The following is a 24,059-nucleotide window of genomic DNA, read 5'->3' on the forward strand; positions in this document are numbered from 1 at the left end:
GCAACTTGAAAAGGCAAAAGCAATTATAAGCAAGGTTTCCAAATCCCATTGTAGGTAGTATCAGAATCAGTACGGGGCTTAAAGCGAGAACTCATTAAATTTGTTTTCTTTGTGGTAAAAATTCTCGTTATGACTCTTAGCAATTTCTGCAATTTCTTAGACTAGACAAGTAGCACTAATACCTTGCTTTTCACAAGATAACATAGCTTAAGGAATTTCTGGGTTCACTGCATGTTAAAATGGTGCATTCCAGCCACTCAGCATTAGGCCATGTCATACTCCATCCACTGGGCCACGCTTGACACAAGCAGAAGCAGCAGATGGAGGAGGTTAAAAGTATCAAATACCAATGTATCAACTTTGCTAGGCCACCTCCCTTCATAATTTAGACACTTCTGTTGGAGATTTGAAAATATATTCTAGGCAGATGGACATGTTAACAGAATCATTTCATGGTTCAGTGTCCTCTCACTGTAATTTATCTCTATCTGTAGACACTGGAGGCCCCCCATTCAAGAGAATTATGAGCTACCTATACAATTCTATTTTGCTGAAAGGAAATGTGTGCATTATTGAAAAACAAAATGAAACTATTTAAGATTATGCCACTTTCCAATTAGAAGCTTTAGAGCTAAAACATGTTCACCAACTTTATATTCCCCCACCCATTTCTTTACCCCATTAACAAATACTAAAATAATACCCTGAGGCGAACAGGGAGAGGTCCTTCTCACTTCTGAATTCTTGGACCTGGACTTGAGGTTACAAAAACTGGATGTGATTTCCAAATCTGCTACTTAGGAGCAATCTTTACGGGCTTCAGTTTCCATATCTAGAAAATAAGTATAACACTTCCTTCCAGAGTCTGAGAATTAAGGAGAGAATACATGTGGATACAGTGTGTAAAGGGTGAAGTGTTACACAACTCCATGGTTGTAGAACTGGTAGTAGTAGCAGGAATGGCAGTTGGAGTAAAACACATTTCTTTCTCCTCTCTCACATTTACTACACAAATTCAACTAAAGAAAGGCTGATGAAATAAACGATGACGGTTACCAAGTGTCTAAGTTCATACAAAGGCTAGCCAGGAGGTGTAGCTCCCTTGGCGAGGACACCCTTCCCTCAGGTCACAGCTCCGACTCCTCACCCCTACAAAGTCCTACCCTAAGCTACCACCCCATCCCAACACCTTGCAACAACTGGAGGCGACCCAAAGTGGCGGCTCCACCCATGACTGCCAGGCTGTGGAGGGCTTTCACACAGGGCAGGGCCACAAGGACAGGACCCCAAACTGTGCAAGTTAGTAGATAGCACAGGTTGAAACAGCACTGAGTTAAGAGCAAGAAGTAGAAACATCAAATCCAAAATCTGAGAGAACAGGCTCTGGGAGAAGTAAACAGGTGCCTCAGATCTAAGCGGCCTTGTGTCCAGAGTCTGAGAGCTAAGCAAAATTCAAAATGGACACTTTGAATTCTGTGGCCCTGTCACCCATCAGTATCAGTCTTTCTCATCCAAACTCTAGTCCTGTTTCTCTCAAAACTACTGAACAGACTTATTAGTCCTCTGTTTCTTTTTATAATTTCTCTTTTTAACATAAGTAATACATAAATATATCCCCCATGTAAAAAATTGAAATAATACAGAAGCATAGAATCAAAGCAAAAGTGCTGCTTCTCCTCAGAGGGAAGCACTGTTAACAGTTTGCTATAGAATATCTTCTGAGCCTTTTTCCATGAGTTTATGTCCATTCAAATATGCAGAGATTTGTGGTAACTAGGACCGTACTGTACACAATGCTCTACAACTTGGTTTTCTTCATTGAAAGCTGAGTTCTGGAACAGCTGTTCTCAGAGGGTAGACCCCATACCAGCAGCAGCATCATTATCACATGAGACTTGTTTAGAAATGCAAATTCTTTCTGCCCTGCCCCCCACCAGACCTCCTGAATCAGAAATCTGGGGACAGGACCCAGCAATCTGGTTTAACAAGTCCTGCAGGTGATTCTAATGCACACTAAAGTTTGAAAACCTCTGTTTAAAATCTTTCCAGGTCAGGACATACAGATCTATATATTCTTTTTAATGGATGCATATCACTCCTCAGAATGTATATATCATAGTTGTTTAGCCATTCCCCTACTTAAGAGAGTTTTTCCTAATACAAAAACTGCTGTGATGAACTGGTACATTCTGGTACATTCACTTCAATGATCTTTTGTAGTATGTCTGTAGGTGGATTTCTAAGAGAATTGCTGTGCCAAAGTGTATTTTTATTGAGATTTTGATACTGATAAACTGCCCTCCAAAAGGCTACCAATATTACCATCGACAATGGTAATGCCTGTTTCCCCACATTTTCACGACACTTGTTATTAGCAGTCTTTCCCTATTTAACAAATCTAATGAGTGAAAAAAAGTGGCACAGTAAAATCACATGTTACTTGTAGGAGAGTGGAGTGTAGGTTCTGAAGTGGTAAAGTAAAAAAAAAAACACATACAGTCAAAATTACCTCTGAAGATCTCTTACGAATATGCTATTTTGGTGACATACATACTCGCTTCAAATATGGACAACTCAGTCAGCTTTTCCTAGGCTATCTCTGGAGCTCCAGATGAGATGTTTGGGGGCCTTGTCATATGAAAAGTCCACATCATTAAACACCAGGCCCACACTCTGTTGTGGAGGAATCTCTCACATTAAGAAGGCTTAATGAGATGTGCCACCACCTGAGCAAACAGCAGGTCCCCCCAGCTCTCATGTTACCTTCACCTGGGCAGAGCTGGATTCAGGTAACCTTCACACCCTATGAAGCAACTCAAGTGTGTCCCATTATTTTATTTCACACTTCCTTGATGTCTCTGTATAGTGATTTGAACAGTTTGAGCATCATGTTTCGATGGTCATTTATATTTCTTCTGTAGAATGCCAATTTCTATCTTTTATCCTTTTTTCAACTGGACTATCTTTTTCTTACTTATTTGGAGGGGGTCCTTATATATTATGGATATTAATTTTTTATCTGTTACATATGTTACAAATATTTTCCTTCCATCTCAGTATTGCTCATTGGTACTCCTTTATACACACACATTTTTCACATGTTTCATATGTCTTTCTAAGTAGATGACTGTAAGACTGAAGAATAATGAATGTGTCTTACATTTTAAAATTTATCTCCTCATCCCCTCTAGCCACCAAGGTTGTAGTAGAGTTACCGATAGGCAGAAATATTCATAAACTGAATGAGTTACCGTACAGAAAAGCAAAGTTTTAAGCATATAAACCCCATATTACTCGACATTCAATTTAATAATTTGCACAGTTTCTCCTAGGATTCCTTGTTTCAAACACTCTGTCCATTGGCCACTGTTTTACACTACTACCACCAGAAGAAACCTGTTAAGAACAATATAGGACTGTTATAGCTCTTATTGACCTTTCTTTAATTCCTGACTCCACAGATGAGAATCCATCATGAACTAAGAATTATGAACTCACTACAGATCCCTAGTTACTATGACGTTTTCATAGAATTTGGGACTTCCTTCTCTCACTTGCGTCAGTCCTTCCACTCCCCCATGAGACAGAGAAAAGGATAAGCTCACTTCTATATACAGAGAACTGACAAAAACTGTTAAGAAATAGGTGAGAGATGAGCCGTGGAAAAAGATTACTTCAGAATATTCTAAAACAAGTCATAATTTCTGGCAGATATCCTACAAAAATATAACTAGTTTAAAACCAACAATAAACCACCTTGATCAGTTACCTAGAAATACATTTGTTTAACTCAGGGAGTATACCAGGAAATGACATGGATTAAAGTTAGCTTAAAAATTAAAATTAGATGCTTTACTAACTTTAGATGTGTTTCATCTTATAGCCAGAGTGGGCATTTAATCTATTACTCTAGAAAATCCAAAAATTAATCTTGTATTAGGCCAAATCACCAGAGAGCTATACATATGAACTGCACTGTTTTATTAATTTTGACTGAATTTTTCTTTATAGTCATAATATCAATCTACATTGAAAAACCGTTGTTGGATTTACCATGAAGATGATAGTGAAAACATTGTTTACTACGTTACCTATCCTGAGCACTCTGCTTTTGTTTTTAATCTTCTGAACACTGTGAAAATCATGTAACTGATTTTATTTGGATTTTTGCCTTGACAGCTAGGAAGCTCAGAAACAAATGTGTGGTCCGTGAGTGAATAAGGAAGTATGGTGTGCATTTTGTTTATCACCCTCCCCTTGGCTTAATCTTTTTCCTATGTTTGTTTTCTATCTATGCAAATTCCTTCCCTTATGTGTTTTCATCTCGTTGCATAGTCTGCATTTTCTTAAATGGCCTTAAATACTTTTTGGAATAAGCCAAGTGATGGAGAGATGGATACCTAACTAGAGAGAAGAGAGAAATCAAGGTGTAAGAGTGGAAGCTAAAAGTAAGCCCTCAGGAGGATCACAGATTTTCTTCAAGCAACAAACTCTGGCATTACCTGAGCTGTAATCCAACCAGGGAACTGAAGTCCTTTAACTCCCTGCCTGTCTCTCTACCTTGAAACCCCTGGTTTGGGCGTCTCTCTGACCTGACAGCTCCTTTACTTTGTGTCCTGGCCCCTGACTTGCCTGACCTTGACTGCCTTCTGCTTGTGACTACCCACACCTTAGCATGGGGACCTGGGGCCCTGGCTGTGTTCCTAATAACTTTAATTTGCTGATTTTGGCCCCAGCCATGCTATAATTACTCCCAAATTCACATATGATGTAGGTTTTTATCACACTTACCTTCCAAGTTATACAGAAAAGTGCTTTCTTTTAGAATCTTTTTGGAATGCATGAAGCTTTTCAGAGTTTTAGAGTCTCCAGTGGTGTGATTTATAGGCAAAGAATTCATAGTACTCTGAAATTAAGGCCAAGACTTAAAAATCTAGAGGAGCTTCAAATTCTTTAAGTGTCTGTGTCCAACCAGAGGGAGACTTTGGAAGGTGAGAGGACAAGAGACCCCTCTATCAGGAGGCAAGAAAAGTTAGAGATGGAGTCCTGTTATGAAAGCAAATTTCAACAGCTTTCTGGCTCATAATCACAGCATTCTAAATATGAATCTGTAAAATCTTAAGAAACCTTTTTAAAACCTCTGCCCTCATCAATTATCTCCTTTCATATGTCATTTTCCACCTCTCCGCCTGCCCTTCTGTTTAACCTGATTTCCCCACATGACAGTCCCTTTCACTTTATTTCACCTTTCATTGCCAAGCTGTGCTCACTGCCCTCAAATCCACTTACAGCTTAACCTTTGCCACTGGCTTTTGCTAATCACCCTGCTTCTACTTTCTCCCAAAGTCAGGCAGTCATGAAAAGTTTCTTAAATGTCAAATCCAACAGATGTCCTCTTGCCAATTTTCATCGTACTTATCCTTTGAGTGCGTGTGACAGTAGTAATAATAGTAGCTACTATTTATTGAGCACCTACTACATGCCAGGGCACTTTGCCATATCATCTCTTTCCCTCACAGCACCCAATAACATTGATATTATCTCAGCTAAAAGAGTTCACATAACTTACCCAAAATCACACAACCAGCAATGGAAGAACCAGGATTCAAATTCAGGAATGTCTATGTGGTGGATTACAGATGGCTGCAAATTCTCTGCCAGTCCTCCCTCGGAGAGGTGGAGTCTATTTTCCTTGAATCTGGGCTGGCCCTGTGATTCGTTCTGACCAGTGGAATGTAGCAGAAGGGATGTGTGTAACTTCCATGCCAGGGCCTTATGAGAGCTGCAGCTCTGCTTTCATGCACTGGGAAGTTGGCCGCCACAAAGGGAGTTCAACAACCCTGAGACCACCATGCTGTGAGGAAGCCGGTGGACAGGGGAGGCCACGTGTAGGAGCCCAGGGCACGTAAGTGAAGACTTCTCAGAACTCCCAGCCCAGTCAACTACTAGCTGAATGTAGCAGCTCCAGCTGAGCCAATACTCCAGCTGATTCTCACTATGCGGAGCAGAAGAACCACGTACCCAAGCCTGAATTCCTGACCCACAGCATCATGATAAACCATCAACTGTTGCTCAAGTCACTAAGCATTTTGGCCATTTAGGGTTGTTTGTAATACAGCAATAAACAATCAAAGAAGTCTGATGCTAAAAGTCTATGCCACCTGGCCTCTCTAATTTTCACTGTCTCCTATTTTCCCGTGAACCCATTTCTCTTTCTCTGTTTTCAGACTTATTTGATGATACATCTACTCTCAGTTACCTCAGAAGTACTCTTTATTTTAAACAAATTTGAGCACACAGTATGCATACAATTGTGGTCCTAGGCGCTATGACAGATATAAAGATTCAGAAAGGTATAGTCCTAGCCCTCAAAGGCCCTTACATCCAATCAGAGAGATAATCAAACTACACAAATGACCCCAGATACACAAAGGAGTGAGTAAAGATGGATTTGAGAGTGAGAACTTGACATGGAAAAGCCCAGGTTCAGGGTTCTGACTGGAACCCTCAGATTTACAGACAGGCCTCAGTACACGACTGGGGTAAACACACCCACGGAAACCTGGGGATGGATCAGCCTTGATTTCTACCTGCCGACTGTGCCCCACAAGCATCAGCAAGTCCAGACACCTGTGCCCCTGCGACCCCTCCCCTTCCCCCGGCGGTGTGCTGTCTTGCTTGGGCCCTGGCACAGCCTCTGTATGCCCCCCTTGCCTTCTTGCTCGCACTTTCTCCAGTTCATCCTTACTCTGTCTCTAGAGGTATCTTGCTAAAACACAGGTGGAGTTTTTGTCACTGTTCTCCTAAAGGCTAATGGCTTCCAGTTCTCTGCAGTCCCAACAAACTGCTCCAGATGGCCGTCAAGACCCTCAGCACGGGGTTCTCCAAGTCACTTTCAAGTCCCAACTCTTATGCCCAAAACTCCAGTCCTGGACCCACTTTTGCACTTTTCCTCTGCTCGTGCTCTCACTTCGCTTCTGAAGTATCACCTCATCCATCCGTAATGGTTCAGCACAGGTACAAATCCAGGCCTTCCTGGATCTCCTTGGTCAAAATCATTTCTCCTCTTACACCTCCACAGACTTGACACCTTCCCTCTGTCTGCCTTACGTGTGCTCTTCGTTACATGAGGGAGTTTCAAATAGATTGTGAACTCCTGAGGGCAGAAGCTCTGCCTGTCTGATCTCTGCATCTCCACAGGTTTGAGCAATCCTTCATACATTGTCGGTACTTACACATTTATACTCAGTTGATGGTATCCTAAATATTTATATCTTTAACTTTAAACTCTGATTAAGCTTGCCCAATCTATTTTATTCTCAAACATTTGTATCCTCAACCCCAAAGATGCAGATTAACAACTGAGATTATCAAATCATCCTAGGTGGGACGTAACATTGCTAAATATAGAATCATGCCACAACCAGGCACATGTTTCTCTAGAACATATTTTTCATACTGCATACACTTCATAATGAAAGACTACATCATACACATAACAAAGACCACGGTCTTATGCATGCGTACTGGCAGCGCCCTACTAATAACACTCACAGATACAAATGACCACTGAAACTTAGAAAATGTATTCTTTATCTCCTCCTTCAGCTACCATCCCATTTTTCTGCTCCCTTTAGAGCAAACTTATCAAAAGAGTTGTCTCTAATCACTATCTCAACTTCCCCTCCCTTTTTGAAATGTTTTATTATGTAATATATCATGTATAATCTAAAGCTAGTGTAACGACCACCCAGCTCAAGAAACAGAATATTGCTATCACCTCAGACTCTACTCCAATTTGGTTTTTATCCCCATAGCTCCACTGAAATAGCTCTTGACAGAGTCACTAGTTTCCTCCATGTCATCAGATCCAATAGTCAATTCTCAACCTGTATCTTACTTGACTCATGAGCACTGATACATTTTGAGCATTCTCTCTCTCTCAACCCTTCCTTCTTTGGTTTCTGGAGTACCACCCTCTTTTAGTCCCCCTCTTGTCTCAGTGGCCACTACTTATCAAACTCCTTTCCTGGTTTCTCTTCATCTTTCCCATCTCTAAATGTTGGAGTCACCTTCAGGAACTTGTACCTTCTTTATCTACACCCACTGTCCAGGTAAAGTCTACTAGACCCATGACATTAAATGTCATGTATATTCTGATGACTCTCATCTGATGACATCAGACCAGATGTCTCCACGGAGCTCCAGACTCCTGTTTCTCACTGCCTGCTCAATAGCTCTACTCGGATGACCAATTTGCATTTCCAACTTAATGTCAGAAACAGAGCTCTTAATTCCTGCCCCACCCCCACCAAGTCAGCTCCTCCTACAACCATCTCCACCTTAGAAAACAGCCTGTTTCCAGTTTCTCCAGGCAACAACCTTGAGATCTCCTCACTTTTTCTCACGCCCTACATCTAATCCATCAGCAAGCCTATGAAATCCACCTTCAAATTATATCCATAATCCAGCTACTTCTCACCACCTCCACCTTGGTCCAAGGTGCCGTTCTCCCTTACCTGTGTTATAACAGGTAAGAGCCTCTTACCTCCCTTGTTTCTCTGCCTGTACTCCTACCCACCCCCCAACATTCCATTCTCCACGTACTATCCAGAAGATCGCTTTAAACAGAAGTCATTTCATGTCACTTCTCTACTCCAAACTCTAATGGCTTTTGATCTCTTTCATAAAAAATCCAAAACCGTTACAGTGGCCTACAAGGCCCTGCCTTTCTCTCATCATGCTCCAGTTTGGCTTCCTTGCTATCCTAAAACACGCCCACCTCCTTCCCATCTCAGGAACTTTGCCCTTACTTTTTCCCTAGGCATGGCTTGCTCCCTCACTCCTTTTAGACTCTCCCCTCTACCTTATCAGAGAGGCTTTTGCTCAGCACCTTGTATAATAGTAAATCCCACCCCAGCTGTCACCCTCTACTCCCCTTGTCCCACTTGATTTTCTTCAGTCAGGCACCTATCACCACTTAGCATATTACATATTTTGTCTGTTTATTATTTCTCTCCCCCACCCAAAATAAAAACTCCATGAAGACAGGAAATTAGTTTTGTTCACTGCTGTGCCTGACACAGTGCCTGATCACAGTGTACACTTGATGAATACTGATCAGATGATTGAATAAATTAATTCCGAGCAACAGTTTACAGTCCATTTGTAAGTAGGTCACTATTCACACACATGCTCCTAGTTTTAACTAGGAAACTTTTACATTTTGCCGAACTTACTTGTCAAATATTTTTTACCCTAGAGTCATTCTTCGCTGACTTGTAATTTTGTGCCAGATGCACTGATTTTTTTTCAATGCCTTTCCAGTTAGAGAGCTTAACATTACCAAGCCAATGAACTATTTCCCTGTTCATATACATATCTATTTACAGTTGGGTTTTTTTTTTCCCCTCTTTTAATAGACACAGAAGTACCAAATGTGAACTTCTGGAAGGAAGTGAAGGGGGAGCAGAAGGAAGACCATGATCTCCAGAGAAGTACATCATCATCAAGGCAAAGACACAACACACTTTCCACCTGTTCCTTTAAAGTCACCGGCAGAATGGTGAGGCATGCCAAATGGAGGCGGGCCACCAAGGCAGAACCAACAACAAATCTAGTGATGAAGGGAAAAGGTCACTTTCTCCACATTCACCCCTCCTGGCCTTGAATTTGAACTGAGGAGTCAGAACGTGTGGGACTCAGCCATGTATCCCTCTTAATTAGCCACATCACCTAGAGAAACTCTCAGCCTCTGGGCTTCTTCCTCTGCTCATGATTGCACTGGATTACATCAGTGGTTTTAAGCGTTTTAGGGTCCTGAACCCCTTTCGGAGTTATGGACCACTGTATTAGTTTCCCAGGGCTGCCATGACAAAGTACTACAAACTGGGGGGCTTATATTTTACCTCTGTCAAGACCGTATTTCCAAAGAAGGTCACATTCTGAGGTACTGAAGGTTAGGACTTCAATATAACTTTTGAAGAACACAATTCAACTCATGACAACCATCTTCCTAAAAATGGTCCATTCGGCATTCAATCTTGGGGAGTTTACAGACCACTTGAAGCTCACCCCCTGCTACATATCAGCTTCTATTAACTGTATGTTGTGGAGCAAACCTTAACTCTTTTGAGCCCTGAATCCTCAACTCTAAAATGACAAAAACCTTACCTATCAGAATTACAGTAGAGATTCAAAGAAATTACATTTAAGACAGTAAATGTGAATTGTGAAGGGACAAATGATTTTAGAACTATTTACAGTGGCTGAACTAGGGCCCAAAGCTACGTTTAGAAGAGTGTGGTCTCCAAATTTTTTGATTGTATATTTTATCAGTAAGAAATTTTTGAGTGTACCCTCTAATAACAATTTCCTTTCTTATCAATTGTATACAAGTGTTACTAAATTTAAAAAATGAATAAGATGAAATAAATAATATATTTTTTAACATTACTCCAAAACATTCAGCAGTTAGACTGCAGAGGTTTGAATGTGTCGTACTAATGACTTCTTGCACAATATATACTGAGGAAGAGCTTTATCATTAACAGTAGTGGATATAAATCCATAGTTCAGATAGTCTTCATGGTAATTTTGAATTTTAAAAACTGATTTCTTGGCATAGCTGATTAGCTTATCATTGTTTTGAACCTCACGTGGCTGATGAAGAGCTGTCCTAGGAGGAGCAGTGTCATCATCTCAGCAAGTTTTTTCTGTTGCTCGGATGTGCTTCCATTAGGAGAATCAGATACAATCTGAGGTTGCTTTGCAGAAATCTTTTAAAGCCACTTGTCCACTCTGTGAAGATCTATTTAGTTGACACTTGATGGCATTTGCCATACAACCACTTAATGAAGCACCCTTTAACCTCAGTGCTTTCTAGGACTCTACACTTGAACCTACAAGTGGGGCCTTCTCAGCCCCTTGGCTGTGGAGCTCCCTCGTGATTCATCTGCAGATCAAACCAGAAAGGACCATCCAACACATGGACTGAGTGAAGGCGCCAGGGTCAATCTTCATATTCAGTAATAGGAAAGCATAATTTGTTTCTTGGTTTTTAGATTTAAAATGCATAGGTATAGAAGACTTACTAGTTCCTCTCTGCACCGAGATGGGCTGTCCTGTATCCTCCCACCCTGCAGACCACTAGACAGTCAGTACCTCTCCTTTATTCAGCTTCAACCTCAAGTGTAGGTTCACATGAATAAGAGCATCTATTGACTAACTCATGCAACCAAAAGGATTAAGTTTGGAGCAGGGGAAGTATGGAGGAGGGTGGAGGGGGTGGTGTAGGTTTGTTTCCTTTCTGTCTCCTTGGACTGATTAAAAGAATGATGATAAAAATAGAAGAACCTGTTATTCTAGAGGGATTTGATGCTACTCTGTCAAGAGAGGAAGGCCAGGAGCTGACCAAAATGATGAGGCTCTGGGCACAAGTAGAGTTGCACAGGGACGCAAGTGACGGGGTCTAGCTCAGAGCCAGAGAGGCTACTTCCCTTCTTCTGGGTGGAACCAGTGCTTTGGCCTCCAAAGACCAGAGCCTTTGGGCGTAAGCAGAACCAGCAGCCCCACAGGCAGGGGTGTTGAGATGGCGTTTGAGAGGGCAATAGATGTGGGCAAAGAAGAGTCAGACATGAGAGAAATAAGAGGGCAGAGGTCACACGATGGTAGCTCAAAATGGCTGTGGCCACAAATGGAGCACACCTTTGAAGATTTCTAAGAATTCCTGGGCAGTATTCTGAGGGGTATTGTAGGCAGAATAATGGACCCCAAAGATGTCCGTGTCCTAACCCCCGGAATCTGTACGTTAGGTTACATTCTTAGGCCACATAGCAAAGGAGAATTAAGGTTGCAGATGGAATTACAGTTGCTAATTAACTGACCTTAAGATGGGAAGATTACCGTGTGGGCCCAATGTAATCACAAGAATTCTTAAATGGGGAAGAGGAAGGCAGAAGAGCCAGTGTTAGAGTGATACAATGTGGGAAAGCCTTGACCAGCCATTGCTGGCTTTGAAGATGGAGGAAGAGGCCAAGGAATGCAGGTAGGCTCTAGAAGCTGGAAAAGGCAAAAAATGGATTTCTCCCTAGAGCCTCCAGAATGGACCTCAACCCTGATGACTCCTTGAGTTTAGTAAGATTCTAAAGACATCTGACTTCCAGAACTGTAAGATAATACATTTGTGTTGTTTTAAGCCACTTACGTTTGTGATCATTTCTTATAGCAGCAGTAAGAAATTAATAGAGGGGATGTGCACCTCAGATCTTGCTATTATGGGGCTGCGCCTGAAGACATTAGAAAAATATATAAGTCAGTATTATCCTGCAGATGCTGAGTGACTTCCAGAAATGTCCAAATCAGGCAGATTCCCTGTGACTTGGTGGCCTAGAGGTAACTAACTTCAAACCTCTCCTCAGTCCTTCAAACACTAGGCTTCCCATCCCCTCACTCTTCCAGAAGGAAGGCGTATAGAAGGGGTGGACTGCAGGATAAGGGCAGCAGGAGAGGCCACACCCATTGAGACTGATAAGTAATGCAGCATGCGTGCTGGAGCTTCCAACCCAAGGGACAGGTGGCACAGAAAGAGGGGTAGGAGGGGACCAGGACTCCAGAGAGCAGAACCAGAATTCACACCAAGAATATGAGGTCAAAGTAAGCAGGAGCTGAGGGTTTGGATGCAGAGGAAGCGATAAGGTCACAGGGTCCAGGAGGAGACCCTCCCACACACACAGTACTCCTCACCGTTCCCTAAACTGGCCATAAACACACAAGCTAGGTGTGGAGCTAAAGAACAAAACCTGGATGAAGCCTGGTGGAAGGCAAAACCTGTATCCCAGAGCTAGGACCAGGCATGATGCTGGGATGCCCATCTGTCCTCTGTGCAGGTGGAGAGGCCCTTGGGACACGGAAAGCACATAATTCTGCTCCTTGGATTGTGCTCCACTGTGCTTGGCCCTGCCCAGAAGGACACGTGGGTCTTCTGCGACATCCTCACCTGCCTCACAATACCTGTCCCAGATACGTGATAGGCCACCACAGCTACTTCTCAATGCCCCAAGTTCTACTTCTACCATGTGGTTCCCTTTATTCTCAGATGGAGCCATTTCCTTTCATTCTGGTACTCCACTCCACAAGTCCAGAGTCTGGAAGGAACTCGGAGAAGAAATGCAGAGCTCCGTTCTCCAAGCTGAGCACTGTGGAAGGGAGGGACTCTTCCCTGCCCAGGTAGGGCTGGATGGGGAAGGAAGTCTTGGCTCAGTGGCCCAAAGCAAGGGAGGGGAGGAACTCTCATGTACCCACTTCCTATCTGAGTCCTGCTAGGCATGGTATGTAAGAACCTTGATTCTACAGAAATACCCTCTGGGGGTTGATGGAGTGGAAGTCTAGCCAATGTAACCCTCCCCCACTACCCCCTCCCCCAGGACTCTTACAGGCCAAACTCACTCCTATCCCCAACCCTCTAGCCCTAATCATGACTTAGGCAGCTGTCCAGGAACAACAGGCTCCAAACAAGATAAAACTGCTGTATTCTTTTCCTTGGGCTGCTGTAACAAAGTATCACAAACTAGGTGCTTAAAACAACAGAAATTCATTCCCTCACAGCTCTGGAAGCCAGAAGTCCAAAATCAAAGTGTCATCAGGGCCAGGCTCCCTCTGAAGCCTCTAGGGAAAGCTCCTTCCTCATCTCTTCCAGCTTCTGGTGGCCCAGGTATTCCTTGGCTTGTGGCACTGTGGCCATCTTCCTGTATGTCTTTGTCTTCATATGTCTGTGTGTGTAGGTCCAAATCTCACTCTTCTTTTTTTTATTTTAATAATTTTTTAAAATATTTATTTATTCATTCATTTATTTATTTTGGCTGTCTTAGTTGCAGCATGCGAGATCTTCATTGTAGCATATGGGGTCTTTAGTTGTGGCATGCAGACTTCTTACTTGCGGCATGCATGAGGGATCTAGTTCCCCGACCAGGGATCGAACCTGGTCTCCCCCGCATTGGGAGCGCAGAGTCTTACCCACTGGACCACCAGGGAAGTCCCTAAATCTCCCTCTTTTTATAGGGACACCAGTCATATTGGATTAAGGATCCTCTCTGCTCCGGTATGACCTCATCTTAACCTAGCTAACTACATCTGCAATGACCTTATTTCCAAGTAAGGTCAAATTCTGAGGTCCTGTGGAATTAGGACGTCAACATATCTTTTTGTGGGAGACATACCGCAATTCAACCCCAGACAATCACCACTGACTACTCTGATGAAATGCTTTTTTTCTGCTTCTACATTCTTCATAATGTACAACACACTCCCATCCGTAACATCTCTAATTTCTCGACTCTCAATCAGGGGGTGGGGATGGGGAAGGCAGGAACCAGAACTTTCAGGGGAAACACTGTAGTTTGGAAATATAAATAAACAAACAACAGTCTAATAGTTGTTTCAGGGAAGGGTTTTTCTCAACCCTGGTTGTACTTCAGAATCGTCTGGGGGAACCTTAAAATACAAAACAATATGCATATTATTACAAATGTATATATTTGTAAAAATTAATTATATATTCATATAAATGCTGCGTTTGACTCCAGACCAATTACATTGGAATCTCTGGGGGTGGTGCCTAGGCGCTGGTATTTTTTAAAGCTCCCAGGAGATTGTAAGCTGCAGTGAAGATTAAGGACCTCTGTGCTGGGTGAGACCGGCTGCTTAGGGAATGGCTCCGGCCCTGCAGTTGGTGACTACTCACGTTTCCCTCTGTTGGTACCCATGTAGTGTAGGGAGGATGCTGAAGGAAACGGTTTACACAGGCCTTGTTATCTGAGTGCAGAACATTCTGCTTAAGGATGGAGCCATTTTTGCCCCCTGAGAGGTGAAAGGATGGACTGGTGACAGAGCAGGAGCAGAACCAGAGCTGAGTGTCCGAATTCCAGTTTGAAATGCCAGCTTCAGGCCCGCTAGAGTTCTGTCAGGGTAAGACTCTCTGGCAGCAGCTTGAGTGTGGTGCCCAGAACGAAGCCATCATTCCAAAGGAGGTCTGGTTGGGATGGAGCCAGTGTGGGCTGGTGTTTGTTCTGACTTCCAAACGTGAACCGTGAAAGACTGTCTTACTGTTTGACCCCTACTGAACTTAACAGCCACAATTAAACTCATTTTCTGCCCATGAATTCTCAAGCCATGGCTCTCTCAGCCTATACAGCTCACCAGAGTTTGCAAGCCTACTTGCTTGTTAGGGAAGCCCATTGTTCTTGGCAGTAGAGGTCTTTGGGGGATTCCAAGTCTGCCATGCAGCATACCAGCTCCTTATGTGACCAACAGGCTACTATGTCCTCCAACTCATTACACATTTTAAAACATTCAGCAGGCAGGACAGTCAGCAGAGCCCTGCCCAGGGCCTCCAGGACTTCCCTCCATGTTGACACCCACACCATTACCCAGTGCTCCTCAACACAGTCCTTCCTGGGCTATCTATGATCCATCAACATCACCACCACCATCCTCCAGCCTGTGTTTCCCCATCTTGGCCACAAAGACATCACAATAGATTTTAACCTTAGGGCAATATTCCAAATATATTCTGTATAAAACAGTCCCCATTTGCTTTCATCTTGCAGTAACACCAAACAAGGACATTAGTCGAACATAGCTTATTTTTAGTGAACCCATGCCAATTCCCAGTGATCACAGCTTTTCCTTCTAAGAATTCATAAGCTATTCAAAGAAAAGAAAGAATCTTAATAATTAGCCCAGCATAAAGTCAAGCTCACCAGATAGTAGTCTGCAGGTCCTGCCTTCTTCCCTTTTCTGAAGAATTAAAACACATTCTCCCTTTCCACTCCTCTAACACTGTTCCTGTCCTCCAGAATTCTTCCAAGATCACTGTCAGTGGGTCAGCAGTCTCATCTGCTCAGTCCCTGGAGTATCACTCTTCCCAGCCAAGAAATTTGAACTCATCTGGAGCAACGAAGTGCTCTCCTTACAATCCCCTCACCTGGCTTGGGTTTCAGTCTCCCTTTGCCAATGTTTATAGCCTTTGCAGGCTGAGTTGGAAAGAAATCATTCCCTCTGGAGGAGAAAGTGGTAGCAAAATGAAACCCAATCTTGACAGAGCTCTTACCATTGTCCCTTTACCTGGGGACATGAAATTTCCAAAACCTGGGGGAAGGTTATACCTACCAAGAGGGCTGAAGGGACCCTGTAGAGGGAGGCAGCCAAGCCCCCATCACACAACTCACCCACCAAGCACAAAGCTGCCACAAAGATGGAACTGAGAGGAAAGGAAAAGCCCTGCAAGCCTCAGTTCTCAGAGGATGACAGTATCACTACTCATTGTAGACATAATGGGAATGGGGACCAAGGCCAGCTCTGCTCCCCAAGGGGCAGTCCCATTATCACATTCATGGGTATGTATGGGGACTGGGGGGGGGGGCGGTCCACATCTCTTAGGAGTGTGTCTGTTAACAAAGGAGTTGTGACAATGGATATTCAAGGCAGATTCCCTCAGATAGACACAGTGGAAGTAGTAAGGATTTACTGAGAAATCAGTCTCCATTCTCAATTTCCCATATAATCATCAATCAGTCAATTAACTAAAACCCTCAAATGATTGATCTCACAGGTGGTTCTTTTGAATGGAAGGTGTCAATTCTTGAGCTACAAGGGAAAGCAAATTCCTTACAATATAAATACACTTTTGAGATTTTTTTCTTTGATAGCAGCCAGCAAAAATGGAATGCTTACTATATACTGTTCTGAGCAATTTACATTCATTAATTGCTCACAGCAACTCTATGAGGCTGATACCATTCATATCTCCATTTTACAGAGGAAGAAACTGAGGTGCAGAGACAAGTGATTTGGTCAAATTCATACAGCTTGAAAGTAGTAGAACTGGTATTTGAACCCATGCAGACTGACTACAGAACACTGAAGTAAATGCATTGTAAAAACAGCCCAGTTTTCTACCCCTTCCTGTATCTATGCTTGGAACCCTGTCACCAATGTGAGAAGTGCCCTGGCTAGCCTGCTAGATGACGAGAAGCCACATGGAGCAGAGCCAAGTCGTCCTAGACAAGGCCACCCTAGACCAGCCAGCACCCAGCCAAATCCCCAGCTGACCACAGCTGCACGAGGAAGCCCAGCCAAGATCCACCCAAGAACCCACAGACTCATGAGAAATAATAAATGATTGCTGTTTTAAGCAACTAAGTTTGGGGGTGGTTTGTTACCTGCCAGTAGATAAGTGACGCAAACCCCAATGCTTGACCACTATGCTATATTTTCTTTCCTAAGACGCTGGCTTCACCTGACTCCAGGATTCTCCAGGAATGGAGAGCTCCAGCTGTGATGAGCCTTCATCCAGATAACCACCTTACCACCCTTCATCCTTGTGCTGCCCCTGCCCTGCCACTATGCTAACCCATGAAGACAGTTTATAACTATTCTTCACCTTTACTCCCTGGTTTTCTTTGGAATCAAGAGGAAATGAGGGTGCCTCAAACCCTTTGGTACTATTTCGAGCTCTGTTTCCTTGCCTACCCTCTTTGCCCATCTCTCCACCATTTAGGAGCTAAATGGGAATTAGCCAAAGTGGTGCCAAAATAATGAAATCAGCGTCATGAGGGAGAAAGCGCAGATAGTGCTTGAAGTCAGCACCTCGCATTCACTGGCCTTTCCCTTCTCTCAAGGTGGGCCTCTTACTCCAGGGGGATGGGGACCAGCACTCCCTGGAGGCATGCTTCTGCTGTGCCACCTGATCCCTAGGTGAAACCCTGCAAAGCTGAACTTTCCCTGCCCGTCAGGATTCAGGGGGGGCAGCAAGCTACACCTCCACAGGAACTAACAGCCCCAGCTGCTCAACTCTAACTAAAAAAGAGTTCGGAAACATGTTCCACAGAGCAGAAGCCTTCTGGGGCGTTTCTGCCAGCTGCCTCCAGCTACTATGTTATGTTCTCAAGGAAATGGAGAGGATACCCCACGGGGAAGGAGGGTACCCCCAAGGCATCATGAGGGGGAGGGATTACAATCCACTAAAATGCGACTAGAAAAAACCCGAAGAAAGAAAAAGACTCATAAAAGACCATGGTTTTTCTACTGGAGTATTTCAAAACTTTTTTTGCTCTTAGGCACTCAATAAATGCTAACTGATGCTAATTCTTCTAGCTCTTCTTGCTTTATGAGTGAAGCTGTGATTGTGAGGGTTTGTTGCTCAGGCCAATAGCTAAGTGACCTGGGTTGATGAAGAGAAACCAAAGTTCCCCCAGGGTAAACCCAGCCTTACTGTGCCATTAAACACCCACCCCCCCCCCCCCACCACTCATTACACTCCAACAATAGTTTAGCTTTAATTTCTTTTCCTTATATTTCACAGCCATAAGGGAAAATGTCCTGTGACAATTCTGTAATACTAAGACAATTACTGGTGACTCAGGACTCCCTGCTGCCTCTGAATCTTCTCACAGCTGAGGAGCTGGCTTCCCACCCATGTAGGAACAATTTGCTCTGTGAATTGGGAAATTCAGAATAAAAGAAATCTTTACCCTTTAAAAATGATAGAAATTCAGATGAAATTAGATGAAAACTCAGCCCAGGGAGTCTGTTTCAGAACAAGAGTCAATTGCTGGCATTGAGACCCACAGAGACTCATACTTTCTGAGCCCTACCGTCCACAGCATCCAGGTAGCCCAAGGTAGCTCCGTGATTTCTCCTCCTTTCTCCTTTTTCCTGGGTATCCGACTTCTGCCCATTTCACCTCTGCCAATGAATGGGGGAGGGGACAGTAAACTATGTTCTCCTTGAGAGAAGAAAATCCCTGTCTTATTCACCTTGCAACTCGAGCACTCAGCCCAAGCCTGACTTAGCATGAACAGAGTTAGAGATATCCTAGATTAGAGGGCACGCTCGTTCCCAAATCCCCAGCAGACTGCGTTCCAAAGCACTTTTGTAAATGGGTAGTTTAGAGCTTGGAAAGCATTTTTTTACATAAGCATGAAGTTCTAGAGACAGGCTATGTCCTCAGACTCAATTATAAAACTCGAGTTGGCCATAAGAGTCTAATAACGCACGAAAAGTGAGAACTTCATGTATTCCGTTGCCTCCTCCTAAATAACCATTTAAAATAGTTTCTGAGAGAAAACGCATTCCAAATCAGGATGCCAGAAGCAGATTTCCATCTACTCCACAACCAAAGCAAGGTTTTCCTACTGAAAAAATAAGAGGAAGATGAAAGGGAGGAGATGCTGCCCCTACCAGAAACAGCCCTGATGTTCATGGCAGGTGCAGGTTTTGCAAGGAGGGTGGCATAGGACAGAAAGGACTGGATACCAACAATGATAACCTGAAATTCTTTAGTTCAAACACTGGTCTTAAGTGTTCTAAAACAGGAACTAAAAGGCAGATGCTTGAAGGGGAGTTTGGAGAAGGGAGGGATTTCTGGTTTGGGAGTCATAAATCAATGAGCCAAGGAGGGCCTGTGCTCACCTATGATGACTCTTGATTTCTGTTCTTCAGTTCCTTGACTGACACACTCACTGATGCTAATAACATTCTAACTCTCAGGTTTACTGTGTCAGTTTGAAATTGGGAGCATGGAGAAGGAAGCTGGATTGTGAGCTTCTTAAAGGCCGGGATATCCTATTCATTTCTGTCTCTTTTTTTTTTTAAAGGAAAATTTTATTCAAGCCAAATATAACTCAGGAACAGCCTCTCAGAAAGCTCCGAGAACTATTCCCCCCTATTCATTTCTTTATACTCCAGTCCCCTTGGTGCTGAATTCATAATTCATCAATAAGTGAGTATAATTTAAGGAAGGTCTTTAACTTTTCAGTGTAGCTGCAAAACATGAGGGCTTTGGAGTCAAACTTCACAGATTCAAATCATTTTCCTTCCATAGGTGCAGGACCAGCGACTTTCTCCCAGGGCTTCCAGTTTTCTCCTCTAGAAAAAAGGGTGGTGATAGCACTTACCTCAAGGGTCACTGTGGGAATGAATGCATTTGTATTTGTGAATCGCATAGCACTGTGCCTGCCACATAAGTTAGCACTCGATAAATCTAAGCTATCGTGTTCCCATCATCATGTAGCTACTTGTCCTATATTTTGCCCCCCAAATTAGTTTCTCAGGGAACGTGGTGAACATGAAAGTTGGTTGGTGCAGTGTGTTGTTGTGGCCCCCTAAAGATATGTTCCCTTGGAACCTGAGAATGTGACATCATTTGGAATAAGGGTCTTTTGCAAATGTAATTAAGACAAGGATCTTGAGACGAAATCATCCTAAATTAGGATGAGACCTAAATCCAATGACGAGTGCCCTTACTGGTCAGACAGAAAAGAAGACACAGAGAGATAGGGAAGAAAGCCACGTGGAAACAGAGGCAGAGACTGGAGCTATGCTGCCACAAACCAAAGAGCACCAGAAGCCACCAGAATCTGGAAGGGGCAAGAAGCAGTCTCCTCTAGAGCCTTCAGAGGGAGCAGGGCTCTGCTGACATTTTGATTTTGGACGTCTGGCCTCTAGAACTGTGAGAGAATACATTTCTATTAAGACACCAGGTTTGTGGTCATTTGCGGTGGCAGCCCTAGGAAACTAACTCGCTGGGTAGTTTGGAACAACCTAAATTTGGTGAGGAAAACAAGCCAGAATATAAACTGGAAGTACCACAAGTTCTTCTCCCAAATCGTGTACTACAGGGAAATTTCTCTTTACGAAGGAAAAATCACTGGCTTCAGGGACTGGAATGTTCAAGCCATTCTTTCCCATCCACTCCCAACCGAGGACATTTCTGCTGGGAATCTTGAAAACACTCTGCATTTTTCCACAGGAATGCGGTGGAAGCACTCAATGTGCAGTAAGACTCTGCACAGAGTCAGCAGCTATGTGGCCCCAAATAAATGGGCAGGTGACATGGCTCCCAGTCCTTGTCCAATAAACACGCCCACGCTAGTCCCTGCTGTCTCCCTGACCCCATCTGTGGAGGTCCAAGAGGTCATTAGCCAAAGACTCCAAGCTAAGGAAAGATACCTGGTTGCCAAGAAATGTACATAATTGTATACTCCTAATTCTATGGGTTCTTGCAAATAATCTATAATCAGATCTCCTTTTAAGTGAAAACTATATCCTGGTCATCTGCAGGATCCTTCTAAGCCTTTGGAATTTACAATCCTCAGGAGAGAGTCCTGAGAGAGATGTTGTCGAACCCACTGATGCCTAGAGAAATGGTTTTCATTCATTTCCTCTCTTCTAACTCCTGGAGAGAAATAGCAGCAGACAGAGCAGTGACTGTCAGAGAGGGTGACTTTTTTAGAGCAAAGGCGTTAGACAAGATGACACATGCTGACAGGCTCAGCAAACAGTGGCTGCTCTGCCAATCAGCAGACAATTTCTGTGCGTCTGCAATGTAGGAAAGATTGTCAGTCACGCAGTGTTTCAAAGACAGGTCACGACGACCCCGTGTGTCATCTTCTAATGCCAATCAGCAGACAATTTCTGTGTCTGCAATGTGGGAAAGATTGTGAGTCTCAGTGTTTCAAAGACAGGTCACAACGACCCCGTGTGTCATCTGCTAATGTGAAGGTCAAAAGAAAGGGCAAGGTGGGTGGAGGCAGAGAGGGGACAGCAGGAGACCCCTGGGCAGGCAAATCAGGCACATCCAGGCAGGTCTCGACTCCTATTTCATGACAAAGCCTGGGGAGCCCATGTGATCACCTGCTTCACTGACATCTGAGGCTCCCACCTCACATGTAACCAGCACTGCATTAATCCCTGTCCTTTAGAACTCGTGAAAGTCACTTCTTCCCTGACTGAGGAAAGGTCTTTTCCTTCCTTCCTTGGTAATTTACTCAATTTATTTCCAGTCAGGAGAGGGTTGTAGGGAAGAGGAGGAAGCCACACACAGTACTCTGGCCCCCAAGAGTGCTCTGCAATGGACTTCATCGTTTAATTGACGAGAATTCCAGAACACCGACAACACTCATAACCAAAAAAAATTCTGAAGCCTAATAGATTCAAAGGATTTTTGTCATTACCTGTCATTTACTCTTCTTCTATTACAAAAGGAAATGCTGAGATAGAATGAGAGAGCCCCATGAAACATACAGGTAGATAACCTAAGTGCCTGTTTAAAGTACGCAAATGTTAAATTTCTCCACTTTCCATCGAAGACCTTTTCTGAGGAAAGGATACATTTTTACCACTCAAGATTAAGACAGAGTATACACATGTGCGTGAACACACATGAGACTGCACTTGGTCGATCTACAGCCCTTCATAAGAGAACTGCATGATTCTAATTAACAGGATACTTTTTAAGTAAATAACTTAGTGATTATAAAAAGCTATACAGTACATACAAATATGTTACATTTTTTTAAAAAAACCTCCATCCTTCCTGTCCAGAAATGTCCAGTTGGCCGTTAAGGTTGTGATAAAGGCAAAGTGTTGAGCACACGTAATCACACTGAGGGTCCTGCTAACCGACTAGTGTTGACGTTCCCTAGTTCAATCTGATTCATCTCTTGCACAGGAACCAAGAGATGGTAAAAGGGTTGGAGATTACACCAGAAGGAAAGAAAGCAAGCTTCAACCTACTTTGGGATAAGGATCCTTGTCACCCCAAGATCCTTTTCTAGCAATTGCTCTGTTCCTGAAGTTCGCCCTGTCCTGAGGCAAGCAGTAGGGGGCTTGGTTATTTGTGTTTCAGATCTGGAAGCTTCTCCCAAGATGGAAGAAGCGAGGGGAGTGAAAGTATAAAGGTTATTAGATATCAGAGGTTTGGCTGGGCACCACAAGCAAGCTAAGAGGAGTCACTGGAGATGAAGGGTCTGTTAAACACACACACATTTGCATGTACACACACACACATACACTTTCTAGGCTGCCTCATATTTATCACCCTATGAAATTTTTGAACAGTTGCTCTGTACACAAATGCACACTAAAAATTAAATAAATAAGACTGAGAGAAAACACATATCCAAGTAGATGATCTCTTATCAAAAGTACACGTCTTGCTAATCAGAAACCACATCTTAATTCTGATAACTGAGAAATTATGTGGCTACAGTAAATAAAGAGTAAACCATTTGTAAAAAATCAAAACACACAAATCATCCCAGATACCAGTTCTCATTTCCTGACATATTACTGTACACAATACTGTTTTGGGATCCTGCATTCTTACATTGTTTTGCACATTCATCAGACTATTAATTTTAAAAGCCAGGAGCTCTGTCCTAATCACCAGAACCTGTTTTTGTACTTTGGAAAAGGCGGAAAAAACCAACTCTGACTTGGGTGGGAATCATTTTGGGAATAATGGTGGGTGGTTGTTCACATCCGGATTAAGTATAAAAACGATAACATTATGATGATGAATGCCACAGAGCCTCATCTGCATATAAATAGACCTAATCAGAAATGCAAATTGCAATCAGGAGACATTTTTAAAGACTGTGATAGCTGTGTGATTGTGCAGATAAGGAAAGGTTAACACTTGTATTGTTAAAGCAGTTAAGTGGCTCCCAGCCGGCCCAGGGCCTTCCTTTGAAAGAGACATGTGGAAGGTACAAATCTCCCAACCGGCAACCCTCCTGGATGCAGCTTTCCAGAGCTTCATTTGCTATAACTAGAGGCTTGAGTAGGCCAAACATCAGCCCTATTCTGATGAAAGACAAACAACCAAACCTCTTGTACAAACCCTTAATGAATACAGACAATAGAAAATAAAATGGCATTTAAATACCCTTCAAATAGATCTCTTTCAGCACAATTGCCCATTGAGACAGAAATTAAAGGATGGAGAGAAAGTCATGACTGATGTAACATTTTTCTGATATTTTTTAGTGCTGGCATACATTTTATTTCATCCCTAAGTTTTTCAGCATACTGGAGAAAGAGTCAAACTAGAAAAAAAAAAAAAAACCAGACATGATTATATAATTTAAAAAGAAAACACCAGTATTTAGACAGATTACTTAATCCAACACCACATTTTCAGTCTTCTCGTGCAAAGCGCAAAAAATGAACATGTCAAAAAAATTAGAGTACTGAAAATATGCAATTGTTATGACATA

General features: G+C 43.0%; 1 protein-coding gene across 1 annotated transcript in view; it reads right to left on the bottom strand.

The window, feature by feature from the left end:
• The window catches only part of MYO3B (myosin IIIB), a 380,991-nt gene that overhangs the window by 321,841 nt on the left and 35,091 nt on the right, over positions 1 to 24,059 (bottom strand). The window lies entirely within an intron of this gene.

This window comes from Delphinus delphis, chromosome 7 (assembly GCF_949987515.2).
Source record: "Delphinus delphis chromosome 7, mDelDel1.2, whole genome shotgun sequence".
Taxonomy (NCBI): Eukaryota; Metazoa; Chordata; class Mammalia; order Artiodactyla; family Delphinidae; genus Delphinus; species Delphinus delphis.